Genomic DNA, 16151 nt, shown 5'->3' with positions numbered 1-16151 from the left:
GTGGTGCAGGATCAGTTGCTGTTTGAATTTGCTGAACTTTTTTTGGAGACCCATCACTGTAGGAAAGACAAGGGGTTGTCTACTACACTCTTGCCAAACCACCTCCCATGCAGGCACCCTTTCATATGCACAAATATTTGCAGGATCAGGGCCTCAGACTCCAATCCTACAATTTAGCACATGGACGGACTGCTATACCCATGCAGGGTCTCACTGAAGGCAATATCAGTTGTTATTTTCTCTCTGTATTCACAAGTCTATCTCAGTTTTTTCTTTTTAAAAATGGCACCTGCTAGAGTTCTGAGCTCGTGCCATCTGACTCTGTAATTTGTTCTCTTTCTCCTGTTGCTGTTGAGGAATTTATCTTTCTATGGTTTTGTCTTCCCTCTTTTCCTCCTACTCACTGCTAGTTCCTTCCCAATATCTCTCTTTCGCCTTTCAAACTCTACTCCCTCTCACCTCATCACCCCAGATTCCCCTGATCCCAAATGATCATCCCTCACCTTATGATTCTTTGCCCCTGCTTTTAGATGGGCTCCTCCTCATGATTCTGTCTCTTCTTTAATCTACAAAGCAAGGTTCTGCAACTGATTCAGGAGACAGCTAACTTTAAGCCAAGCTCCTGCCACTCTCCCAACTCTGCTTTCAGTTCTGGCTCTGTGTGCCAGCTGCCCAAGCTATACTCACAGCAGGGTTGGGAGCAGCAGGCACATTAAACCAGCTCTGGGCAAGTGTAGTTGCAGTCCTGATGGAACATAGTCAGAGATGCAACAGGATGCAGCAACAGAAACTCAGCTGCCAGAGTACTGCTGCGGCTTAAATCTTTTGAACTGTCCTAATGGAGTCCCTGCAGTGTCAGGCATCTGTGTACCATCGCAGCTGCAAGGGAAGGATTTACATTCCTGAATACGAAAGCTAAACCTAGGAGTTCTGACTCCCAGTTCCTCCCTCCCCTCCCACTCCAACTCGAATCACGAGAGCACACAACCCCTGAGCTAAAAGGAAGATATGTTGGGATGCAAACGGGTGGGATGGGGTGAAATCTCTGGATGTATTTGGACATCTTTATGATGGGCTAGTAACCCTGTACTTTATTATATAGATTGCTATAGGGTTTTGTGTTTCTCTCTCTCTCCCTGTTTTTCTCCCACATATTGAGACAATTTGGCAAGAAATATTGAGGACCCTTTGTATCCCCTGATGGCTCACTTGGAGCCATCAGAACCAGCTCCATTTTCAGTGGACCCTCAGAAGAGTCTCTAGAAGCAGCTTTGGGCACAGTGTGCAAATTTAGCACCATCCTTCATGATTTACACCAGCTTTGCAGCTACTCTACATTATACTCCACCTTTCACAAGTTATGTGCTCCCTGCCAGGTAGTTTAGATTCAAAAGTATACTTTAGTCATAGTTTAGCTGCTGAGAACTGAATATGATCCAATGGGACTACTCCTGTGAGTAAAATTAGCAGGATTTGGACATTCATTACTCCAAGCATGACATTAAGTATTGTTTGAGTTTTGCAACACTTTAAATTTGTTTGTATGACCTGTGAAAAATGTCTTTCTAACTACAGAAAGGTTGCCGCTCCTCCAACAAAAGGTCAAACAGTATTTCCAAGCAATGAATGTAAACAGTACGTATTTTACCTTGCGCTGTTTTAATGTTGCAGTTCTCATATATCCTTATCCTGACAAAGTTGAGCCTGAATAGCTATTTTGCTCGGTGCATAACCATATTTGCCTGCGAGGAATAAAAACAACACATTTTGGAATTCCAGTGGCATTTATTTAAAATAAAAACAACCTAGGAGTAATCTATTGTTGGAAAGTATGGCATTTTAAAAGTATAGTTGGCTAGAGAATTAAAATAATTTAGCATTGAATATTAAATACTATTATAGTACATTTTATGTGACTGGCAATTGACAAATCAGAGCCTAAGAGAAACAACAAATTTTGTTGATCAAAAGCATAGTTAGTCTTTTTCAGCATGCTGCTTATATAAATGCAACATCAGTATTAAAAATATGCCCTTAGTAATGTTTATCTCAAAACTGTAAAGTTTATTGGTTATTAGATATTGTTTTAATGCACACAGTATGCCTCCACAATATGGCAATAAGTCCCAAAGATGTATGTAAAATATCTTTTTTTTATCATGTCTAGTTTCGTAGACAAAAGTAATCACTAAAAAGCCACTGGCTACAAAAACTGCAAACAAAATGAACCTTTTAAAAGCTAATTACTTAAGGGTGATTTTACAGACATAAAGTATGTTAGGGGCTTACACTATTTGTCATTAACACATATTTTGAAAGCTTGGCTAATATAATGTGACACAAAATTAGTCAAACACAATTCATGCAATATTGTTTAATTTTACTCCTCATTTAACGTGGTTTTAAGCAAAATCATTATGTCACATGATAACATTCACTTGAACAAGAAATAGTTTATAATGGTCTCTCCATTTAGAAATGAGTTATTATGAACTACATGCTGAACACATTCTTAACTATGAAAACTATAAAGCTAATAGCTTAATCATATTTTGACAACATCTATGTACTTTATGCATTATTTACAAGTAAGATATAAAAATGAAACCACTGAATATCTCACACCATACTTCACAGTCATAGTTAACTGGTTAAAAATATAACACATTTATCTTCTAGTGGTTTTATATTTGCATAGGGATATTTGCATACCATGTTGTGATGTGCTCTTAATGTAAAATTTAACCTTTGTACTTTCTCTCTGATGTGTAAGGTATACTGATTAAGTTAAAAATAATGGTAAAAATAGTCTGCTAGTGAAATACAATTTAAGAATGATTCCCTTGAGCTGAGAGGAAAGGTGAAATACATGTGGGAAAATGTTTGTAATTTAATTTATTTCTTATTTTTTATATTTTCATTTTTACTTTTCAGGGATTGAGAGCAATTTGACTGGTATTTGTCAACCATGTGAAGTACACAAAATTTTATCTTAATTATTCAAGTCTCTAACATCCCCTTAATCCTATATGAAAGGAAGGTTACATTTCAACGTACAGATGTAAGCCTCTAAAATGTATGATATTAATTCCATGGTCATTTACTGTGCTTTGGGACTTTGTAAGAGATGCATAAAGCACAATTTATTTTGTTGTTATTGAACCTTTGGACGAAGTTTATAAGCTTCAGATCTGATCTAATTCCCTAAAATTCAGATGCTAATTCTGATCTTTAATTTGAAACAAGGCTAATAATATTGACTTCAATATCTGTCTAAAAAAACTGCCTGATTATTTTTCAATTACTTCTCTCTTGTTATGGTTAGGCTTTACACACTAAAATAACCTGTTTAGTTCCAGAGAAATACATGACTATTAAGGACCTTAAGAATGTATGATCCACCAGGACTGCGTCTTACACACCTAGGAATATATATGCAATATATAGTAGTTTAGCAGCTTGACTGCTCCAAAGTAGTTAATAGCTGTACCTTGTATTCCTTTCTTTCCAAAAATTCATCCAAGTACTCCCATGAACTCATACTTCTGCTACTGAGTTCTCCAATTTGTTCATACTCTAAAAACCCTTTGTGTAAAGAAATTCTGCATGAATTGCTTACATACTGTAATTGGAACATGTTTGTTTATTTTTTCCTTTTTAGGGCAGATCTAGTGTTGGAGTTTCTCTACTCTGACCCACCAATGACCTCTAATGTTGACCTCCAAGGACTACTTTCTCTTTTGGTAAGGGATAGTTCAGTTTCTTTGGTATGCCTCCAGTCAAAATTATGTCTTGTGATTTTGTGATGTGGACTACTGTCTACTAAGGACTGAACTAATACCACTATATTCAATTAATTCAGGACCTCAAGATGGCCTTGAACTATAGTCCCAGTTGGTGAATGACTGTCTCCAGTTAGCTACCCAGTTCCCTGTAGAATGTGCACCTTTAATAAACATTACTATTTAAAAATAGACACAAAGCATATAAAATATGTAAATGTATGTATACATTTCATAAAGTGAGTTATATTCCAGTCTCTAGTTCACTTTAGTATAGATAAAACTACAGAGACAGAGAATTCCTGGACAGTATATAATTGCTTTACCATCCTTAACAAACGAATGATTTGAAACGAAAATTATATCACCACAGAAAGTTTTAAATAAATAGTAACAGGCTCTATTTCCTGAGTAGCAGATTCACTGTATATACTGGAGAAATGCTGTATTGAACTTTTACTCATTTACTATATCATCTGGACTCCTGCAATATGCGCCAGTGATTGCTCTTGTAAAGGTTCTTACTGAGGTAAATAAAACTGTAGAACCTTAGGAACATGCTATTATTACACCACACAGCTAAGCTGTACAGAACAGGAAATAACTCTCTGAGGGATAAATTACATGTGATGAGGGCCAAAAGAATACAGTTCCTATTTCAGGAAGTCTTCCAGGCAAAAGCAGAGATTTGGCAGTTTTAGCTTTCCTTTCAAGACAATACACGTACACCAAAAACATTATTCTTCACAGAGTACCCCAGAGGCCTTTCCAATCATCTGGATGCTCGTAGTTATTCCATTCCCTCAAATTCAACACAGATCTTCTTTATTAATTTTAATTTGTCATCAATAACCTGACAGGCTCTCTTTCGGCAAGAAATACTGTATTAACTGTTTCACTCACTGTGGCAGCTATTAAAAATGTGATAATGATTAGCAGTAATGAGGTCAAATAGAATAATGTGAGTATAAGTTGCTACCAGCGAAATATATAACACAAGAGGATTTATTATGTTCACTTGCTGAAATGTAATTTAAAAACAGGATATTACCACCTGCTATGCTGGCTCATAGGGTTATCCAGATCATTTAAGCATTTCCTGCTAATATGTTTATTTGCTTCTGGCAGATATTACCACTACTGTATTTCAAATAACTACAGTTAAAACAAAGTTAATTGTTGCTATCTACTTAATATAAACAAGATTATGTTATCAAATCATGAGATAATTAGCTTCCTCAATGACAAATAAAATGATTTGAGCATCAATATTATCTGGAGAAAATGTACAAGATTGTATGCAATGAATCAATCTTTCTTAACAGCTAAACTTGTGATTAAGAAACCTTGTTGCCCCTTAAATATTGTAAGACCAGAGCTGTTGAAATACTGTCTTCAGATATGCTAAACCTATAATAGATATAACCTTTAGACACAGAGTGAAATGTTAAAACTTTGCCAATGAAAGAAATCTACAGATAATCTCATTATTCACCTATAACCTCTAAAAAGATTTAAGATTTAGATGTCTTTATATTACTTTTCAATATGTTGATCTAAATATAATAATCCCAGGGTTTTGACTGTAGTAACATAGAACAACCTGACAGGAACCTGGATGAAACTGTAACTCTGCCTGATCTACAAAAGCTTTTTTAGATTGGGGAGATAAGAATTTAATACAAAAAAAAAGCTTTTTCTCACTTGGTTGAGCTTTAATTTTGAGCAAAAAAAAATATTATGGATGCAAGGCCAGATTCTGGCTCCTAGTTAGTTTGGTTTAAATCCACTGAAATAAGTGGATATTCTCATCTTTAAACCTGTGTAATGTAGAGCAGAATTTGGTCCGAGGACTTTGAAATTGTTATACCTTGTGAAGAACTGGTCTCAAAATAGAAGTCCCTCTGGATAAAGGAGATATCAACTGGATTATTTTTTATGTGAAATATGTATTATAAATTGGCTCTTGGCAGTTAATCCCTACATTACAGATTTTTTAAGTGTAAACTGCCTGACTAATATTTTCTATTGTTTGTCCTTTCCATATACTATTTTGAAGAGTAATAACATATTAATTACAAATGAGCAAAAAGAAAAGTAAAAAGGAATAACAAATGAGTGATTGTTACAGGTCATGTTAAGAGCATAGAATGGATAGATGTTTTGGAAACAAACAGAAAAAATATAACTGTCTTTTAATTTTGTCTATTTAAACTAATAGATTTTAATTTATTTTATGCTTCTTTATGCTATCATACTTGCACATGTCTGTTGAATAAATTTTGACTATAAAAGTGATATTCCCTGAGAAGTATAGAAACTATATTCAAAAATAAGTTCCACATGTATCACTTTAAATTATTGCTATAGAACAAAGTAGTAAAAAAATAAGAATTTTGAGTAATTGTAGGAGTGTAACCTGCAATTACCATTAACACTATGATGTAAAGGCTTTCTCCGCCTGCATCTTCCTGAGCATACTAGAGGGGGAACCAGTGCTGCTAGTCATGTCATAAAGACATGCAAAGATACCAGGAAAAAGGATTGTCTGTTTTGACATTTTTGCAATATAAAGCAGGGTATTTCACTCAAAGCAAGCAGTGCAGGAATATTTTGGACTAAAACCTGTTCATCTCATTTGAGTAAGGAAAGCTGATGGTTCCCTATTCACAGTGTTCTTCCAAGCACTAGAAACTGAAAGAGAAAGATCCTGATCCACAGTTACATTGGGACTGCTCAAGAAATTCTAGAGTCAACTTTTCTGGTCTTGGCTTGATCACCTCACCATAGGGAGATCTGCTGATGTCGTAGACCTGGCTTAATGGCTCCCATGCCTTCCCCGCTCACTCACTGTAGGAGACAAGGCTAGGGTTTTCCCTGCACCCCAGCAATTCTTAGCTGCTGTATGAGCTCACTCGGGTCATTATCAGTCAACATAATTTACCCACCAGGGGACCATCCCAGCACACAGTCAGCCCATGATCCAGGGAATGCAAAGGCCAACAGAAGCCATCTTTGCATCATCACCTTCCCAAGTTACATCTTGTACCCCTCAGCAAAAGCCGGAGATCAATGATGTTGTTTGTACAAAATTCAAATGATTGACAATGAGTTTGGGGTGTGCAGGGTTTATAGTTGGATCCCGACAGTTAAACACTGCATATTAAACACTATACATTGTGAATATAAATTCAAGATCTTTGCTTTCACCATAAGAAAACAATAGCTAGAGCTGTGTTACTGGATGAAGTCACTAGAGACTACTCTGTCTAAACACTTTTTTTGTATAACCATACCAGTTAGCTTTCCAAGGTTACTGTTTGCCTGATGTAACAATAACCCAGACTTTACATATCAACTAAATTTGAATCGATGATAGGTACAATGTTTGTAATTCTACATCAAGCAGCACTTGTATCTGACATTTATTTGTGTTGCTGCTTTGGCAGGTTCTTCCAGAGATTCTTCTCATCTGACATGTCAGGTCTACTATCAAAGAGGAATAGTGAATTCACTTTTACAGTTAGGCAAACTGAATGTATTACCCATGTATTTGTCACCACCCTGAAGATCCCAGCTTCCAATCTGCCATCTGGATGGATGCTACAGAGTTAAGAGCCAGGGATGTGCATTTCTCAGTAACTACTTGCTGTCACCTATTCTTTTAAGGATCCTGTGATTTTCTTTTATTTTGACTAGAAAAAATGAGGCAGCTACAGTAGTAATAAAAAGGAATATCAAGTAGCTACTTTCTGGCAGATTTTTCACTGGTATGGATACAGTAGTGGTGGGATTGGGGTTTGTTTTGGGGGGACTGTTAGCAAATATGTACACTGGGATCTAATACTGTAAAGCTATAGTATGTTCTTTAAAAATACATCCTTTTTAGAACCTTGCATACCAGTTAGCAAAATAAAAAATGAAAGCACATTTGCATGCCCCTTATTGTACACATGCTTTATATATTTATTCTATAATATTGTCCACCATATGCAATATATTTTTAAACAAACACAGTATTTAGAAAGTGTTACTGTCCTCCAGTCACCATGGTTCTGATGGTTGTTTTGTATTACTGTAAACATCCTCTGTCACTCTGATCATAAATGTTTCCAGAGAAATAAGGGTGGGGTTACACTTTGGGAAGCCTCAGTTCAAAAGTTTAGCTTTGCAAGCCAAATTAATTTATAAAAAATAATGTTTAAAAAACCCAAAGTCACTAGAAATGCAATGAGTGACAACATATTGGGCCTGAAGTAACTATTTAAATCAATGTAGTTACACCAGGATTAATTATAATTAATTGCTCTTAAACATTTTAATATAGTGCCATTGGTGCAAATGGTGATAAACACAGAGTGAGAAAGATACAGTTCCTAACAGCCCAACCCATACAATCTAGGCTGCATGTGAAGAATTTGGACTACTATCTTGAAATACGATAAGAAATTTTGCACAACTGGTCAAGCGATTTTTAAAATCTCTAATGAAGAATGTGCCTCTATTCCACAACATAAGTGTAAAGCATCCTAACCAGTTGAAAAGGTGCAATACCATGGGGATAAGCCATGGAGGTAAATGCAGATGGGCTCTGCACACCATATACTGTGGACAAAAATGTGAGGTGGTTCTCTCCACAGCAGCCTTCACAGGGGATTTGGAGGCAAGGCAGGGGCATGACCACTGGGTGTGAGACTATGCAGAGCAAGCAGCCAACCCACACTGCTACCAGTGTGAGCACAAGTGCCAGCCTTGGAATGCTGATATGGGTGTGCTAGGGTTGAGGAAAAAAAACCCTGTGCCTTGTAACCCCTGCAAAGATCCCTTATGCAAGAGTTGTGTCTGGATTTGTGAAAGAGACCAATATTTAACCCTTAACAAATACCGTAGACATTCTCTAAATTTAACCAGGACTTGCCCATGTTTTCTATAAGAATCTTTTAATAATTTGGAAAAAGAAAAGGAGTACTTGTGGCACCTTAGAGACTAACAAATTTATTAGAGCATAAGCTTTCGTGAGCTACAGCTCACTTCATCGGATGCATTTGGTGGAAAAAACAGAGGAGAGATTTATATACACACACAGAGAACATGAAACAATGGGTTTATCATACACACTGTAAGGAGAGTGATCACTTAAGATAAGCCATCACCAGCAGCGGGGGGGGAAAGGAGGAAAACCTTTCATGGTGACAAGCAAGGTAGGCTAATTCCAGCAGTTAACAAGAATATCAGAGGATGAAGTGAGCTGTAGCTCACGAAAGCTTATGCTCTAATAAATTTGTTAGTCTCTAAGGTGCCACAAGTACTCCTTTTCTTTTTGCGAATACAGACTAACACGGCTGCTACTCTGAAACCTGTCATTAATAATTTGGGGTTCTTTATATGTCAGACCACATAAAATTGCACTTTTCTTCTTACATTTCAAAACCAAAATGTTCTCCTCAGGATTTGGTACAATATTGTAGCCCTCGGAGAGTTGCCATTTTAATGCCCACAACTGATTAGGGGCATAGGTTGCAGATGTGTATTGGACCTATATCTATCAGTCAGGCAGTTAGCCAATCAGATTTACCCAGGTCTGGCCCTGGTATTGTACAGCCCAAATTGTTGGGGAACAAGTATCACGATTGTGACAAATAAGAGGATCAACCGGGTAAATACATTTTCTCTTTGGTCTCTGCCCATGGAGGTTCCACTTTGGGCCGATATGGTCAGGGATGCAACCCCATGCTCTGGGTGTCCCTAGCCTCTTACTGCCAGAAGCTGGGAGTGGACGACAAGGGATGGATCACTTGATGATTGCCTGTTCTATTCATTCCCTCTGAAGCACCTGGCATTGGCCACTGTCAGAAGATGGAATACTGGGCTAGATGAACCATCAGTCTGCCCCAGTATGGCCATTCTTATGTTCCCCTAACTGACCTTCATATTTTGAGTTTGTCAGTACTTCCATGATCACACTGTTCTGTAGAAAGTCACTGCTGGTTATCTAATCACATCAGCCACACTAATCACATCAGCCACACTATCAGAGGCTCGTTCACCTGCGCATCTACCAATGTGATATATGCCATCATGTGCCAGCAATGACCCTCTGCCATGTACATTGGTCAAAATGGACAGTCTCTACGTAAAAGAATGAATGGACACAAATCAGACGTCAAGAATTATAACATTTAAAAAACAGTCGGAGAACACTTCAATCTCTCTGGTCACTCGATTACAGACCTGAGAGTGGCTATTCTTCAACAAAAAAACTTCAAAAACAGACTCCAATGAGAGACTGCTGAATTGGAATTAATTTGCAAACTGGATACAATTAACTTAGGCTTGAATAGAGACTGGGAGTGGCTGGGTCATTACACAAAGTAAAACTATTTCCCCATGTTATTTCCCCCCCCCCAACCTCCGACTGTTCCTCAGACTTCTTATCAACTGCTGGAAATGGCCCACCTTGATTATCACCACAAAAGGTTTTCTTCCTTCCCCATCCCCTACCTGCTGGTAATAGCTCATCTTAAGTGATCACTCTTCTTACAGTGTGTATGATAAAACCCATTGTTTCATGTTCTCTGTGTGTGTATATAAATCTCCCCACTGTATTTTCCACTGAATGCATCCGATGAAGTGAGCTGTAGCTCACGAAAGCTTATTCTCAAATAAATTTGTTAGTCTCTAAGGTACCACAAGTATTCATTTTCTTTTTGCGAAAACAGACTAACACGGCTGCTACTCTGAAACCTGTCATTATGCAAGGCACTGAATTTAGCCGTATGGAGTGGAAATCTATCAACTTCATGAAAAAACTCGTACAGATACAGACAGACATCATCTTCCTTTCCAAATGCAAACAGATGGACATCATACCAAAAGGACTGAAGGTAAAAAAATCCATTACAATCTACATACCACACAGACTATGCTGACAGCTTGTGCCACACGCTCTCAAAGAAACTGCGGAACCACCTGATCAACATCCTCTACAACAAACAGGGAAAGATTAAGAATGAGCTCTCAAAACTGGATACTCTCATAAAAAAACAACCTTCCACACAAACTTCCTCGTGGCTGGAATTTACAAAAACTAGACAAGCCATTTACAACACACACTTTGCTTCTTTACAAAAGAAAAAGGACACTAAACTATCTAAACAATTACATGCCACAAGGGGCCACAACAGTGGTTCCCTTAACCCATCCAGCAATATTGTTAATCTATCCAACTATATACTCTTAGCCCAGCAGAAGAATCTGTCATATCTTGGGGCCTCTCCTTTTGCCCCTCCACCCCCACGAACATGATACAGTTCTGTGGTGACCTAGAATCCTATTTTTCATAGATTCATAGATTCATAGATACTAAGGTCAGAAGGGACCACTCTGATCATCTAGTCCGACCTCCTGCACAGCGCAGGCCACAGAATGTCACCCACCACTCCTATGAAAAACCTCACCCATGTCTCAGCTATTGAAGTCCTCAAATCATGGTTCAAAACTTCAAGGAGCAGAGAAGCCTCCCTCCAGTCAACCATGCCCCATGCTACAGAGGAAGGCGAAAAACCTCCAGGGCCTCTCCAATCTGCCCTGGAGGAAAACTCCCTCCCGACCCCAAACATGGCAATCAGCCAAACCCTGAGCACATGGGCAAGATTCACCAGCCAGATACCCAGGAAAGAGTTTTCTATAGTAAATCAGATCCCATCCATCTAATATCCCATCTCAGGGGATTTGGCCTATTTACCCTGAATATTTAAAGATCAATTACTTACCAAAATCACATTATCCCATCATACCATCTCCTCCATAAACTTTTCGAGTAGAATCTTAAAACCAGATAGATCTTTTGCCCCCACTGCTTCCCTTGGAAGGTTATTCCAAAACTTCACTCCTCTGATGGTTAAAACCTTCGTCTGATTTCAAGTCTAAACTTCCTGGTGGCCAGTTTATACCCATTTGTTCTTGTGTCCACATTGGTGCTGAGCTGAAATAATTCCTCTCCCTCTCCTATATTTATCCCTCTGATATATTTATAGAGAGCAATCATATCTCCCCTCAACCTTCTTTTAGTTAGGCTAAACAAGCCAAGCTCCTTAAGTCTCCTTTCATAAGACAAGTTTTCCATTCCTCGGATCATCCTAGTAGCCCTTCTCTGTACCTGCTCCAGTTTGAATTCATCCTTTTTAAACATGGGAGACCAGAACTGCACACAGTATTCTAGGTGAGGTCTCACCAGTGCCTTGTATAACGGTACTAAAACCTCCTTATCCCTACTGGAAATGCCTCTCCTGATGCATCCCAAAACCGCATTAGCTTTTTTCACAGCCATATCACATTGGCAGCTCATAGTCATCCTATGATCAACCAATACTCCAAGGTCCTTCTCCTCTTCCGTTACTTCTAATTGATGCGTCCCCAACTTATAACTAAAATTCTTGTTATTAATCCCTAAATGCATAACCTTACACTTCTCACTATTAAATTTCATCCTATTACTATTACTCCAGTTTACAAGGTCATCCAGATCCTCCTGTATAATATCCCGATCCTTCTCCGAATTGGCAATACCTCCCAGCTTTGTATCATCTGCAAACTTTATTAGCACACTCCCACTTTTTGTGCCAAGGTCAGTAACAAAAAGATTAAATAAGATTGGTCCCAAAACCGATCCCTGAGGAACTCCACTGGTAACCTCCCTCCAACCTGACAGTTCGCCTTTCAGTAGGACCCGTTGCAGTCTCCCCTTTAACCAATTCCTTATCCACCTTCTGATGTTCATATTGATCCCCATCTTCTCCAATTTAACTAATAATTCCCCATGTGGCACGGTATCAAATGCCTTACTGAAATCTAGGTAAATTAGATCCACTGCATTTCCTTTATCTAAAAAATCTGTTACTTTTTCAAAAAAGGAGATTAGGTTGGTTTGGCACGATCTACCTTTTGTAAAACCATGTTGTATTTTGTCCCATTTACCATTGACTTCAATGTCCTTAACTAATTTCTCCTTCAAAATTTTTTCCAGGACCTTGCATACTACAGATGTCAAACTAACTGGCCTGTAGTTACCCGGATCACTTTTTTTTCCTTTCCTAAAAATAGGAACTATATTAGCAATTCTCCAATCATTCGGTACTATTCCTGAGTTTACAGATTCATTAAAAATTCTTGCTAATGGGCTTGCAATTTCAGGTGCCAATTCCTTTAATATTCTTGGATGAAGATTATCTGGGCCCCCCGATTTAGTCCCATTAAGCTGTTTCAGTTTCGCTTCTACCTCTGATATGGTAATATCTACCTCTATATCCTCCTTCCCATTTGTCATGCTACCATTATCCCCAAGATCCTCTTTAGCCTTATTAAAGACTGAGGCAAAGTATTTGTTTAGATATTGGGCCATGCCTAGATTATCTTTAACCTCCGCTCCATCCTCAGTGTTAAGCGGCCCCACTTCTTCCTTCTTAGTTTTCTTCTTATTTATATGGCTATAGAACCTTTTACTATTGGTTTTAATTCCCTTTGCAAGGTCCAACTCTACTCGACTTTTAGCCTCTCTGACTTTATCCCTACATCTTCTGACCTCAATTAGGTAGCTTTCCTTGCTGATCCCTCCCATCTTCCACTCCCTGTATGCTTTCTGCTTCTTCATAATCACCTCTCTAAGATGCTTGCTCATCCAGCTTGGTCTACAACTCCTTCCTATGAATTTTTTCCCCTTTCTTGGGATACAGGCTTCCGATAGCTTCTGCAGTTTTGATTTAAAGTAATCCCAGGCCTCAACTACCTTTAGATCCATAAGTTCTTCAGTCCAATCCACTTCCCTAACTAATTTCCTTAATTTTTGAAAGTCAGCCCTTTTGAAATCAAAAACCCTAGTTGCAGATTTATTTTTGTTAATCCTTCCATTTAGTTTGAACTGAATTAGCTCATGATCACTTGAGCCAAGATTGTCCCCTACAACCATTTCTTCTATGAGGTCCTCGCTACTCACCAAAATTAAATCTAAAATGGCATCCCCTCTAGTCGGTTCAGCAACTACTTGATGAAGGAATCCATCAGCTATCGCATCTAGGAAAATCTGAGCCCTATTATTATTACTAGCACTGGTCCTCCAGTCTATATCTGGGAAGTTAAAGTCTCCCATGATCACGCAGTTTCCATTAGTATTTACTTTATTAAAGAGATTAAAAAGGGCTCTATCCATATCCAAATTAGATCCCGGAGGTCTATAGCACACCCCAAGCACTATCGTAGGAGAGGCTTTACTAGTTTTCTTCCCCAATGTAATTTTTGCCCAGACGGACTCTGTCTTATCCATTGCATCGCTTCTTATTTCTTTACATTCTAACTCATCGTTGATATACAATGCTACTCCACCCCCTTTACCTTTGTTTCTGTCTTTCCTAAACAGCACATACCCTTCAATACCTGTAGTCCAGTCATGACTACTATTCCACCATGTTTCTGTTATCCCTATAATATCTGGTTTCACTTCCTGCACCAGTAGCTCTAGTTCCTCCATTTTGTTACCTAGACTCCTCGCATTGGTGTACAAACATCTTAATTTTTGCTGTTTGGCCTCGCTCACATTTTGTACCCTATTAGGCACAGTCATTCTACAGCCAGTAGATTTTTGATGTCTCCGACTCAAGGAATATTTCCAACACGACTCTGAACAACATACTAACCCACAGAGACCTTCCTACCAACACTACAAAAAGAAGGATTCTGGTGGACTCCTCCTGAAGGTCAAAACAACATACTGGACTTCTACAGAGAGTGCTTCCGCCGACGTGCATGGGCTGAAATTGTGGAAAAGTAGCATCATTTGCCCCATAACCTCAGCCATGCAGAACACAGTTGCCAGAAACAACTCTGACATCATAATCAAAAAGGCTGACAAAGGAGATCTGTCGTCATTATGAATAGGTCGGAATATGAATAAGAGGCTACTAGGCAGCTCTCCAACACCACTTTCTACAAGCCATTATCCTCTGATCCCACTGAGGGTTGCCAAAAGAAACTACAGCATTTGCTCAAGAAATTCCCTGAAAAAGCACAAGAACAAATCCGCACAAACACACCCCTGGAACCCTGACCTGGGGTATTCTATCTGCTACCCAAGATCCATAAACCTGGAAATCCTGGATGCCCCATCATCTCAGGCATTGGCACCCTGACAGCAGGATTGTCTAGCTATGTAAACTCCCTACGCTACCATCACTCCCAGCTATCTTCAAGATACCACTGACTTCCTGAGGAAACTACAATCCATCGGTGATCTTCCTGAAAACACCATCCTAGCCACTATGGATGTAGAAGCCCTCTACACCAACATTCCACACAAAGATGGACTACAAGCCATCAGGAACAATATCCCCAATAATGTCACAGCTAACCTAGTGGCTGAACTTTGTAACTTTGTTCTCACCCATAACTATTTCACATCTGGGGACAACGTATACCTTCAAATCAGCGGCACTGCAATGGGTACCCGCATGGCCCCACAGTATGCCAACATTTTTATGGCTGACTTAGAAAAATGCTTCCTCAGCTCTTGTTCCCTTATGCCCCTACTTTACTTGTGCTACATTGATGATATCTTCATCATCTGGACCCATGGAGAAGAAGCTCTTGAGGAATTCCACCATGATTTCAACAATTTCCATTCCACCATCAACCTCAGCCTGGACCAGTCCACACAAGAGATCCACTTCCTGAACACTACGGTGCTAATAAGCGATGGTCACATAAAAACTACCCTATACCGGAAACCTTCTGACCACTATTCCTACCTACATGCCTCCATCTTTCACCCAGATCACACCACAAGATCCATTGTCTACAGCCAAGCTCTACGATATAACCGCATTTGCTCCAACCCCTCAGACAGAGACAAACACCTACAAGATCTCTATCAAGCATTCTTACAACTACAATACCCACCTGCTGAAGTGAAAAAACAGATTGACAGAGCCAGAAGAGTACCCAGAAGTCACCTACTACAGGACAGGCCCAACAAAGAAAATAACAGAACGCCACTAGCCATCACCTTCAGCCCCCAACTAAAACCTCTCCAACGCATCATCAAGGATCTACAATCTATCCTGAAGGATGACCCATCACTCTCACAGATCTTGGGAGACAGGCCAGTCCTTGCTTACAGACAGCCCCCCAACCTGAAGCAAATATTCACCAGCAACCACACACCACACAACAGAACCACTAACCCAGGAACCTATCCTTGCAACAAAGCCTGTTGCCAACACTGTCCACATATCTATTCAGGGGACACCATCATAGGGCCTAATCACATCAGCCACACTATCAGAGGCTCATTCACCTGTGCATCTACCAATGTGATATATG

The 16151-nt window shown here is 39.0% G+C and overlaps 1 long non-coding RNA gene across 1 annotated transcript in view; it reads right to left on the bottom strand.

Annotated features, from left to right (window-relative positions):
* Positions 1 to 503: 503 nt before the first annotated feature.
* Positions 504 to 16151, bottom strand: part of LOC122461034 — a 38714-nt gene continuing 23066 nt past the window's right edge. Inside the window, exons 2-3 of the long non-coding RNA XR_006282720.1 lie at positions 1649 to 1742; positions 504 to 566 (exon numbers count right to left, since the gene is read on the bottom strand). This is a non-coding gene — a long non-coding RNA (uncharacterized LOC122461034). The remainder of the gene's footprint in view (positions 567 to 1648; positions 1743 to 16151) is intronic.

The sequence above is a fragment of the Dermochelys coriacea genome, chromosome 7 (genome assembly GCF_009764565.3).
Source record: "Dermochelys coriacea isolate rDerCor1 chromosome 7, rDerCor1.pri.v4, whole genome shotgun sequence".
NCBI classification, from domain to species: domain Eukaryota; kingdom Metazoa; phylum Chordata; order Testudines; family Dermochelyidae; genus Dermochelys; species Dermochelys coriacea.
This window is presented reverse-complemented; position numbering and strand designations above follow the sequence as displayed.